This window comes from Phyllobates terribilis, unplaced genomic scaffold, assembly GCF_046119375.1.
Source record: "Phyllobates terribilis strain yellow unplaced genomic scaffold, ASM4611937v1 Scaffold_5__5_contigs__length_657084704, whole genome shotgun sequence".
Lineage (NCBI taxonomy): Eukaryota > Metazoa > Chordata > Amphibia > Anura > Dendrobatidae > Phyllobates > Phyllobates terribilis.
In genome coordinates, this window is record NW_027362765.1 from 144,893,569 (window position 1) to 144,906,406 (window position 12,838).

At 41.6% G+C, this 12,838-nt stretch overlaps 1 long non-coding RNA gene across 1 annotated transcript; it reads right to left on the bottom strand.

Moving 5' to 3' along the window:
- Window positions 1-282: 282 nt before the first annotated feature.
- LOC141270962 (uncharacterized) lies at window positions 283-10,283 on the bottom strand. The gene is made up of 2 exons (XR_012321784.1): window positions 9,972-10,283; window positions 283-556 (listed from the first exon to the last, which is right to left on the bottom strand). It is a non-coding gene; the product is annotated as an uncharacterized lncRNA (long non-coding RNA).
- Between the last annotated feature and the right edge of the window lie 2,555 nt (window positions 10,284-12,838).

Below are 12,838 nucleotides of genomic sequence, written 5' to 3' on the forward strand. Positions count from 1 at the left end.
GACCAGTCGGATGGGTATGCGATACTTTAGAACGTGCACAAATACTACAAGCAGACACATGTTCAACCACATCCTGATGCAACCCAGGCCAATAAAAACGACGAGAAAGGAGGTCTGCGTTTGCCTTTTCTTGGATTAGATGGTACAAATGTGGAGGTTTCACCAATTTAAGATACATCAGGTAACTGCTCTCCTCCAAATTAAAGATGTCCGAGTGCATGCAAAGAAGGTAATTAACCAAATTTGCTAATCTGGTTGAAAAACTTCACTCAGAGACTGAACCACGCAAAATGGCATACTTTATTACGTAAACATGGGGTTGTATAGTATTCTACTCCTAGGTGGGATTAGTAAAATTCATTGCTCTTTCTGATAACTTGGCACTCTGCAATTTGCTCATCCATGTATCTTTTGGCCTCAGTAACGCCTTAGGAATTCTGATGGGAGGGGTGAAGTCGTCTCTCAGCGCCATCTTTGCAAACTCGACATGAATTTCTCTGTTATCAGCCATGCACATGCATGCGTCATTCCCAGGAAATCATTTAGTTGTTCATGCCTACAATAAGAACAGAAACTGTTAATGAATATATAACTAACTATTAACATAATCCATGTGCATATACACATTTGCTATCATACATACACAGATTATTCCATCATCTCTATATTAATTCACACTGAATCTATTAAAAGAAACTAATTGATTTTCTATAATATATTTTACCTTGACACAAATAACCTCCCCAAAGGGCAGGAGGCAGGAGCGTCCCCCTGAGCCTCCAACACCTCACCCTCCAGGTCAGGGTACAATGCCGAAATGACTACCCCCTTCTGAAAAATCGGGGCAAGGTTCTAATGGTCACCACCACTAAGGAAGCTCTGGGACAAAGCATCAGCCTTGATGCTTTTGACCCCTGGACAACACAGCCCCAACCCCTGTGGCAAAACAACTCTTTAGAAAGGAAAAAGCCTGCTGGGCGACATTCGACAATTTAGAAAAATCATTGTCCTGTTGATGACGGGTTTCACAATTATTGAATAATTTTAGATGAATTTCCGGTAAAAATTAGTAAAGCCCAGAAAACGCTGTAAAGCCTTCAAGTTCTCGGGCAGTCTCAGTCAAGGCCAGCAAGGATCTTCTCCGGATCCATCCAAAAACCCGAAGATGACAACAGGTTCCTCACAAAACTGCACCTCCTGGATGACGAAAACACATTTCTCTAGTTTGGCATATAGTTTTGCTGTCCCTTAATATCTGGAGCACCTGTTTAACATGCCCCCGATGTGTCTCAAAAACAGATGAGTAAAACAAAATACCATCCAGATAGACCACCACAAACCTGCCCACCAAATGATGGAAAATATCATTTATGAAATGCTGGAACACCGCAGGAGCATTGGTCAGACCGAAACGCATAACCAGACTCTAGAAATGCCCCTCGGGTATTGAACGTCGTTTTCCATTCATCCCCTTCTCTGATTCTAACCAGATTGTAGGCTCCCCTTAAATCCAACTTGGAGAACACTTTAGATCCCACAACCTGGCTGAACAAGTCTGGAATCAGAGGAAGAGTTTATGGATTTCGGATGGTAATTTGATTCAATTCCCGGAAACCTAAACAGAGATGGAGACCGCTCTCTTTCTTCTTCACGAAGAAGAACCCTGCCACCACTGGCGAAGATGAGGGTCTGATATGTCGCTTCTCAAGACTCTCAGCAATGAAATCCTTCATGGCTTGTCTCTCAGAGCCAGAAAGATTATACAGCCTGGACTTTGGTAGCTTAGCTCCGGGGGTCAGGTTAATAGGACAGTCATATGCATGATGAGAAGGCAAATCCTGACACCCCTTCTCAGAAAAAAAGTCCTCAAAACCAGACAAAAACGCAGGTAAGGTCTCTGTAGAGACTGCAGAAAGGGAAACAGTTCTCATGGCAGTAATATCCCCATTCAACAATCGCTCTGGATTGCCAATCCGCTATTCGATTGCTTCAACCAGGGTAAACCCAGTACAATTGGAGTGGGAAGACCCTCCAGGACATAACAAGGAATTATCTCACAATGAACAGATCCCACCCTCAGTCTTATATTATGTACAATCTGAGTCTGAGCTTTCTGTGCAAGTGGCGCTGGGTCAATGGCATAAATAGGAATGGGCTTAGCTAAAGTGCAGCAAGCAAGCCCATGAGTTCTCACAAACTCAGCATCAATCATGCTGACTCCAGCTCCACTGTCTACAAACACAGAAATTTTCTCTAGCACCACCTCTGCTGTCAGGACAAACTGAGAACTGCAGGTTGACGACAAACACATCCCCAGATTATCCAACTCCAGACTACCAAGGGTTAATCAACTACTGGTTCCCTGCCAACTTCTCCCCCAGCAAAGGGGCATTGCCCCAAAAAGAGGGCTCCGGAGAAGGTGATCTCACCCACCTATCCTGAAGGCATCTATCAACACGTATAGCCAATGACATGGCAGCCTCCAAGGACTCCGGAGTTTTGTACACTGCCAAGGCATCTTTCAGCCTTTCAGTAAGGCCCTGACAAAATTGACTTCTAAGATCCGGGTCATTCCATTTGGTATCAGTTGCCCATCTACGGAATTCAGAGCTATACGTCACCACTGACCGATACCCCTGCTGAAGGCAACGCAGTCTGAACTGAGCCAAGGATATTCGGTCAGGATCATCATAGATGAGAGATCATAGATCATCATAGATGAGAGCCTCAAAAAAAAACTCTACTGACTGGAGAAAAACAGAACTCTGTGGCAAAGAGAAAGCCCAGAAATGAGGATCTCCTTGCTAAAGTGAGATCACAATCCCCACTCACTGCTCCTCATCTCCAGAGGAGTAAGGACGAAATTTAAAATATAATTTGCAAACTTCTTTGAATACAAAAAACTTGTCCCTATCTCCTGAAAACCAGTCCGGGAGGTCAATTTTGGGTTCAAGCTGGACCGGCCTACCCGCAGAGTCCCAACATTAGGAGTCTGCAGCCGCTGCTATTGCTGCTGAACCTCAGAGCGAAGGTCAGTCACCTCCTGCCAGCACTGCAATGGGATGCATGAACCAAGGGAGAGGGAGAAAGAAAAAAAAAAAACACACACACAAAAAAAAACACGTCAGTTTTTTTTTTACGTACGGCCGGTAATAATGTCACGCAAGGGGAGGGAAGGAACAACTGTACAACGAAGGGTAGTGGGGGAAGGGAGCCCAACAACTAGGGAAAGGGAGAGTGGAGACCCCCTAGGCAGATCTAATATCACCCTGACTACCATATCGTCCCTACAGTTAGGTCCATATATATTTGGACAGAGACAACATTTTTCTAATTTTGGTTCTAGACATTACCACAATGAATTTTAAACAAAACAATTCAGATGCAGTTGAAGTTCAGACTTTCAGCTTTCATTTGAGGGTATCCACATTAAAATTGGATGAAGGGTTTAGGAGTTTCAGCTCCTTAACATGTGCCACCCTGTTTTTAAAGGGACCAAAAGTAATTGGACAGATTAAATAATTGTAAATAAAATGTTCATTTCTAGTACTTGGTTGAAAACCCTTTGTTGGCAATGACTACCTGAAGTCTTGAACTCATGGACATCACCAGACGCTGTGTTTCCTCCTTTTTGATGATCTGCCAGGCCTTCACTACGGTGGTTTTCAGTTGCTGTTTGTTTGTGGGCCTTTCTGTCTGAAGTTTAGTCTTTAACCAGTGAAATGCATGCTCAATTGGGTTGAGATCAGGTGACTGTCTTGGCCATTCAAGAATATTCCACTTCTTTGCTTTAATAAACTCCTGGGTTGCTTTGGCTTTATGTTTTAGGTCATTGTCCATCTGTAGTATGAAATGACGAGCAATCAGTTTGGCTGCATTTGCCTGGATCTGAGCACACAGTATGGCTCTGAAGACATCAGAATTCATTCGACTGCTTCTGTCCTGTGTCACATCATCAATAAACACTAGTGACCCAGTGCCACTGGCAGCCATGCATGCCCAAGCCATCACACTGCCTCCGCCGTGTTTTACAGATGATGTGGTATGCTTTGGATCATGCGCTGTTCTACGCCTTCGCCATACTTTTCTCTTTCCATCATTCTGGTAGAGGTTGATCTTGGTTTCATCTGTCCATAGAATGTTCTTCCAGAACTGTGCTGGCTTTTTTAGATGTTTTTTTAGCAAAGTCCAGTGTAGCCTTTTACTTCTTGATGCTTATGAGTGGCTTGCACCGTGCAGTGAACCCTCTGTATTTACTTTCATGCAGTCTTCTCTTTATGGTAGATTTGGATATTGATACACCTACCTCCTGGAGAGTGTTGTTCACTTGGTTGGCTGTTGTGATGGGGTTTCTCTTCACCATGGAGATTATTCTGCGATCATCCACCACTGTTGTCTTGCGCGGGCGCCCAGGTCTTTTTGCATTGATGAGTTCACCAGTGCTTTCTTTCTTTCTCAGGATGTACCAAACTGTAGATTTTACCACTCCTAATATTGTAGCAATTTCTCGGATGGGTTTTTTCTGTTTTTGCAGCTTAAGGATGGCTTGTTTCACCTGCATGGAAAGCTCCTTTGACCGCATGTTTACTTCACAGCAAAACCTTCCAAATGCAAGCACCACACCTCAAATCAACTCCAGGTCTTTTATCTGCTTAATTGAGAATGACATAACGAAGGGATTGCCCACACCTGTCCATGAAATAGCCTTGGAGTCAATTGTCCAATTACTTTTGGTCCCTTTAAAAACAGGGTGGCACATGTTAAGGAGCTGAAACTCCTAAACCCTTCATCCAATTTTAATGTGGATACCCTCAAATGAAACCTGAAAGTTTCAACTTCAACTGTATCAGAATTGTTTTGTTTAAAATTCATTGTGGTAATGTCTAGAACCAAAATTTGAAAAATGTTGTCTCTGTCCAAATATATATGGACCTAACTATATATAGGTTCCGCACCTATCACCGAGCAGGAAACCTAATCCCTGAATGTCCCTAGAACTAGGCCCTAGGTAGGGAGGGGACAGGGTGAACACTAGTCAGGCCCCACTGTAACTAAAGACCACAAGGTAAACAAACAAAGGGGATACACTTAGCTTGAGAAGACACCAGAGATAACGCCAACTGTCCTCCAAGGGAAGTCCAAGAAGAAGCTAGCCAACTACTAATACTCCAGGCATGGACAGAGAAACATAGAACTATCACCAGTGACTCTCTGAAGACACTGAGAGTTTTTAACTACCAAGCAGGGGTGTTTCAATTAGCAGCAGAAGGTGGAGGTCGCTGCTGGGTCCTAAAGGAAGAAGGATATCACTACACTACAGAGATGAGAGGATAAAGAAGGCGTTTGCAATGCCAAGCGCAGTGACCTTCTACAGCCGGATCCAGAGCAACTGTCTGTCACACTTGATACAGCTTTGACAACAGTTCAATCAATTCATAATCACACTGAGTGACTATGCAGGTCCAGAACCTCCATATCACTTGAATTTTTGGATTATTATTCAGACTCAGACTATCAGTCCCATTGTCAATCTGCTTAAGCACTGCAGTAGTAGACCACAATCAGATTAGACTTTTTTGTATCCCTGTGCACTCTGACCTCTTATCTCTAGGTTATAATATCCCAAAATGAAACTACTTGGCCGGTCCTCATCTTTCATAGTGACTGTGATAGACCCCCTGTTTGGCTGTGCTAGACCATGTGATGTATCTGATGTGTCAGCTACAATGCATTATGGGGAAGCCCAAAAGGGCCGTGTCTGCCATCATTAGCCTGCTCTCTGGTTGCTGTAGTCTTCATCAGCATGTGAAAGGCGCTGGGCATTTTTTTTCTTGTGATTCTCGTGAATAGATTTGCAGACTGGTCGAATTCGCAAGGACTGGAGATTTCATGAGATTCAACTCAAAGTCGATCTCCTCATCTCTATTCTCAGGTTTGTGTTCTATTATACATGCAAATTGCCTCTTCAGAGAGAAAGAGGACTTGAACTCTAGTGTCACCAACTGGAAGTAGCAACTCTAAGGCCTCATTCACACAGCAGTATTTTTGGATCAGTGTTTGTACACCAAAGTCCAGGAGTGGAACTTACAGAGAAAAACTATAATTGAAAGATTGACACCTGTTCTGTGTTTTGGAGACATTCCTTGTTTTGGCATACAAATACTGATGAAACACTGATGCAAAAATACTGACGTGTGAATGAGGTCTGAAAGTCATTGTTGACCCTTTAACAAGCCACATGACTTAGGACAAAAGCCAAACCAGAATCTGAATTTGCAGACACATTGCATATTAAATTTCCCAGAGGACAATTGCATAGCCTATAAGATTCCTTACACTGGCAAATAAGGTATGTTAGGGGACAGTATAGAGATCTTGCCCGGGATTTGTTCAAAAGGAGGGATATTACGGTAACAAGAGGGCACTCACTAAGACTGGAAGAGAAAAGGTTTCAGCACCAGCATAGGAAGGGGTTCTTTACGGTAAGAGCAGTGAGAATATGGAATTCACTGAGTGAGGAGACGGTAATGTCGGATTCACTACACCAGTTCAAGCGGGGACTGGATGCATTTCTAGATACCAGGCAGATTTCAGCATATACTTAAAAATAAAATAAAATAGTAGGTTGATACAGGGATTTATTCTGACTGCTGGTTTCAGAGTCGGGAGGGAATTTTTCCTCAGGTGAAGATTGGCCAAATCATTTGGGGTTTTTGCCCTCCTCTGGATCAACTTTAGCAATTACAGAACTAACAGGTCGAACTTGATGGACGCAAGTCTTTATTCGGCTTTACAAACTATGTTACTATGTATGTCACTCTCCACAAGTAGAGACGTTACCCCTTAGGCACCTGTTCTATTATACAATAACAGAAAAACCACATTGTGCATCACATACAGCAGCAATATTTTGTTTTCAAGATATATCAGTGTGAAGTCTGAAAAAAGTTTCAGCGTGCACCCTGCATTCTGTCTGCCAGAGTGAAGTGAAACAATTTAATAATTGTGCAGCCTGCCCCTGGAGAGTGCCAGGTTCTATTGTTGGCACTGGTGCACCAGAAATTCTTATCTCGCAATTTGGCCCAGCAGCCATCCCTTATCAATTCAATTTTTGGGCATCAGCAAGGGGGGCAGCGGATCCATCACAGTTAAAGAGCTGGAAATTAGCTCTCAGCGTGCAAAATGTTCAGGATCCAGCTGGTTCAATTTACTTCCACTCTCCTGCAAATCCTCCCTCCTTATATCGATTGGTGTTCAGTGAAAAAGGTAATCGGGACCACTGTATGAAGTATGGGATGGCCATCTGCTCTGATCTGTTTCTGCTGTTACGTTGGTAGCAGAGAACAACACAAGAACTTATTAATTGATAACTACCAGAACTATTGCTCAAAGAGGAAACGGGCCCCTTGAGAAAAAAAGTTCACAATCCGCAGCCTCAAGGAAACAAGCAAATTAACCACAGAGAAAACACAAGACAGTTTCAGTCACCGAACTACAATCAATGTAAAGTGAGAAACAAATCCAAGTCTTCCAATGCTAGAAATGAGCCATTCATACCCGATACGCCCACAGTTTTCCATAGAGAATAATAAAACAAAAAGTTTTAAAGGGATTCTCAGAGATCTGATAAAATATTGGAAACCCATATTATTGAGCTGGATGTTGGAGAAAAAAAAGATACTTAATCCTGAAAAGCTGTTTTCACTGCCGCTGCTTCAACAGAAGTGATATTTATTGGTCATGGCAGCCCTTCATGGCAATGCAATGTGTCATTGTGTCTGTAGGTCTGCCATAATCATGAGACATCTCAATGGAAATGTCATTGCCTAGAAGATTGGTGGCTGTGCCAAATCTATTTCTACTTTGTAAAATTAGATAAAAAAAGTTTTTCTGCATGTCCAGCTCAGTATTGATATGTTCACACATAGGATATAATCACAGATTTTGCTCATATTTCATTTTGAAATCCCTGTATAAAGTGCCCACAAATCATCTCCTGTTGTTTTAAATGGGAAATACTCTTTGCTATTCATAAAACCACAGATTTTCCCAATGTGGTTTTTAAAACCAAGAGAAAAGGATCCGACACTCCAGACGAGCGTGACACACAGCACTTCACTCAGGGGTGTCCGAGCACGCTGATCTCACACAGTGCTTTACCTATACTCCATTTTTCTACAAGGCAATCAGTCTGATGAAGGTCTAATGTAGACCAAAACGTTATTTTTCTGGATTGCTCCATTAAAGATTGTTCTCTTCAACACCGGATCTCACCAGAGTGGCAGATTCTTTTCCCTTGTTTAATAAGGGGTGGTTTCCCTCCCATGCACACACAGATACAGAGTGATGTGTATACTCTATGCAGTGAGTGGTCTTTAAAACCACTACAATAAGTTGTATGTCGCTTAATGAAATTGTTTCTGTCCAGAAACCGTGATGGGTAGCTACATGCGGATTAGTCACTTTGAATGGGGCCAATCTAGAAATTCACTGCAAAAACCTGTCAGCCTGGGACTTCTGCTCCAGTTTACTTATGGAATGCTGATGGTTGTTTCTCTGAGGCGGCTTCAGCAGGGGCTCTGCTGTTGTTCTTGCAACGGCTCCACCATAGCCAGCTTTCACTCTATACTTATAAGTATAGAGTGCAGACGGCTTCCCAGCAGAAGCCGCAAGAGGAATGAGCATGTTACTTATTTTAACTTATTTTACTTTATTTTCCTAGGTTTCCGAACCCTGAAGCAGTTAAAAGACATGACGCGAGCTGGAACATGTGCACAGCAATGTTGTTTTGACATTAATATACATTATGTCCATTTTTTGAGGTGCCTTTTCAGGGAAAATCTGAGTGGAATTAACCTAAAATAGACATTGTGTTAACCTACTCCAAGGAAGCATGCACAAAGGTGTTTTTTTGCTGAGTTTTTAATGCAGAAACTGAGCAGAAACTAAACATTTTGAGTTTTGAGATTTGGAGGAGAATCTGGAGAGTTGCCGCTCAGTTTCTGCCTTCCAAACTCTTCAGTAAACTCCATGTGCTCATAGCCACTGAGAGGAAACTGATTGGAAATGCCAAGTTTTTGAGAGGTTTTGTGATTTGGAGAGATTCCTTTCAGTTTTTGCTCCAAAACATCTGAAAAAAAACCCTACGTCTAAAGTATGTCTTTTAAACTCAAGAGAATCAATCTTTCTCACCGACTTGTATTGTAAAGTATAGATCATCTTCCGAGCGCGAAATGCCAGAATAATGGACAGTTTTTCTTTTAACCGTGGTTAAAGGACGTAGTTTTTCTATAGAATTGCTTATTATGTTCCTCCTTTTGAATGTTTTTTTTGATAGGTCCTTCAAACCGTAATGTGCATATACCCCAAGGAGGTTTTCCTTTCAAATAGATCTCTGGAAAAAAAACTCCAAATTTAGGAAGTAAATGGCAGTGAGTAGTCTTGTGGATTTTTAACATTGTAAACAAGTAAGACCATAAAGAGCATAAATTGTACAAATAGAACATACTATAGGTTAGCATAAAAAAGCTGTACAGTGTGGGTTCATAAAGGGAGTCTGTCACCAGGTTTTTGTTACCTCATCTAAGAGCAGCATGATGTAGCAAAAGAGACTCTTATTCCAATGATGTATCACTTAGTTTACTGTGTGAAGCAGACACAATCAGAGTTCTTAAATGCAGCATGAAGCAAAGCTAAGAAAGCTAAACCCCCCCCCACACCAGGCTCTCTATGTACATTGTCTATTGACAGTGAGCTGCTTATCGCAGGAGGGGGTTTCGCCGGATGCCTTGGCAGCAATGATAATGTCCTAGTGATAAAACCTTCACTGTAAATAAACAACGGCACACAGCCTGATAAGTGACACATCATTGAATTTAGTGTTTTAACCCCTACCTCATGCTGTCCTCAGATTACAAAGCAAAAACCTTCTGTCAGATTCCATTTAATCCATCATGAAAGTTTGAAGTTACCTGTTCTTTACCTGTCAGACAGGCAGGATCTGTCCAGCAGCCCACAGTTATTCACATACAGCTGTCTGTATCTCAGTATTATTTGAAGTCCTCTATATTGCAAAGGGTTAAATGTTCGGGGACCCGGAGTCAATAGCCAAGACTATCCAGCAAGGATAGTTACTTAGAAAAAAGAGATAGAGATAAGAGATGGGATGATGGTTTGTACAGAAGATTGAGCAGCTTTACTAAGAGTATCCCCTTGTGCCTGGTGGTAGGAGGATGAGCAGGAGTGTTTGTCTTTGCTCCACCGTCAGAAGATGACCTTTTGCAAATGCCAGCTTGCTTTCAGCAAAATATACGACTGATTGTTCATTAAAGATAATTCCATTTGATGAACCAGCCACATCCGTCATTTAGGCTTTACCCACATGTCTAAACGAGTTGTGTAACTCTCACAAACAACCGGTAATGCAACCAGTGTCAGCGATAAGGAAGCCAAGATGGTGCTGATCCAGGACGTCTAATCCAATAAAGTTATAAGAGGAATTACTGAGGGAAAAAAGCAATGTTATTACAGCAAGAAGATATATGATATGTGAAAGACACATCACCTTAAGACCCAGTGCACAATATGCAAATAAACGCATTCTGCAGAGGGTCTTTTTTTCTGAATAGTAATGGAGGCAAAATTATGAAACATCATCTACTGCTTTCTTTTCATGGTTCCACCTTTGTCTGTCAGCGTTCACATGCTAACTAGCAGTCATCCTACAGGACCTGCACAATTTGCCTTAAATGAAATGGACAAAACCTATTTATTTCATGCACATGTCCCCAGTGACCCACCAAGTATGTGGTTTGTAATGTGGTGGTAATGTTGCTCCTCTACACAGTGAAGTTCAGTACCTACTGTACGTATATTCAGTGCTCAGAATGAATGAATACACCAGGGCGTTTGAAACGAAAAATGTTAATTAATATCTCACTGAACACAAGAACAATTTCCAAAATTTTGACAAGACTGAGTTTCATAGAACATTTTTTTAACTCATAACATGAAAGTAACATTAATAATATAACTTTCCTTACAAAATCTAGAGTTTTACTCAAATTAGTTGATGCAAAAATGAATACACCCCACATCAAAAACTACTACATCTGGTATTTTGTATGACCACAATGATTTTTAAGGACCGACACCAAGTCTTTTAGGTATGGAATGAACAAGTTGCTCCCGATAATATTTTTTTATCCACTTGTCCAAACATTCAGAAAACAACTTTGCACATTTACAAAATAATTTGTGTTATTGTCTTCTAAAAAAGCATCTAAGCCCTTTTAGAAACCATTAATGGTTCCAGTTGTGACCAGCTTTTGAGGTAGGATGTTCTACAGATTAATAGTTCTTATGGTAAAGAAGTCCAGTCTCCGTAGCAATCTGGAGGCCATTTTGTAGGGCTCTAGCAGTGCTCTTCCTGTGCCTCCTAACACAAAAGAGTAGATACTAGTCAAGCGACTGGGTTGATGCCCTTTTACATGTCATTGGCCAGTGCCTTAGTATCTATTTTATGATTTGAAAGTGGGAGACATAGCAAATCTTCTTGCAATGGCATCTATGGATGAGCCAAGCTAAAGAAGCTGGACTACCTGGGCAACCTGAATGGACCACTGGTACCACCGTATGCTACACCACTTGAGACAACGATATTAGCAAAATGTAACAACAGAGATAAACGAGTAAGAAAGGATCAGAGAGGGAGTACCTGTCTATAGTCACCATGTGCAAAACTATTCCCTTTTTTGTGGTTGTCTTGCTTTTGACTTTACAGTGTACTTGTTGTCACTTTCATTTGCACCAAAGCAGATGAAATGGATGAATTTACAATCTTAGGCTTCATTACTACACAGACTGATATCCCTGACTTGTGGTTATCCTGTGATGCTTAAGTGTTCCCTTATTTTTTTAAAACATATTTAAAGTATACACACTTTGTGAATATAATCGGAGCTTCCACATACTTACAGTATCTGCAGATTAATCATACATATATACTATATACATATATATTTGATGTACAGTATATGGGATTCTATATGAATCTCACTGTTCCATACTGTTTCATTCTTTCACCTCGCTAATATAAAGCGTGTCCCTCTTAGATGTTTCTCAACACAAATACCACTGGGTTTTTAAGAGCTACAAGCAAAAAATAATTAATATTTCTCTGCTTCAGTACCAGACCCCAAGCTGCTGATTGTCACAATTTCCAGAGGATACACATCTTGCACCCGCTCAATATTTAGTACCTCTCAAGCGAGAGTGAGAAAACAGGTTCCAAACAATTATTTCTTCAACTTTCTAAATAACTTCGGGAGTCAGAGGGGATCGATTGTGAGCCAGGGAGCGGAGGCACCAGAGAAAATAATCTCCACTCCATGTTGCTCATTGATTTTTTTTTGCCTTTTTAAGAGTCTCATAACAGAAATTTGTTACCCAATACAATGTACACAAGTTTAACCCATTCCAGAAAGAGCCACAGAGATGTATTTTAACCATGCCTTACGGTAATAAACCACTTACAGTAGGGTATGATCTGCAGTATTCATGTAGTAGAGTATTCGCTGGTCAGTGTGGATGTTGTGTGCTCAATGTTAATGTATGTGACGCGCCCCCTGGGCCGTGGGGTACTCGGTGCCGGGCTGGTCGTTGCTAGGGGAGATGTCACAGTGGCGGTGACCCGGTCCGTGATCCAGGGCGGTCAATAAAAGGGGAATTATTTACAGGGGATTTATAGTTTTTATATAATGTTCGTGACGCCACCTGTGGTATGCGGCTATATGGAGCCGCCGCTGTGGAGCAGGTCCTCTGGAGCTGATGTTAATGC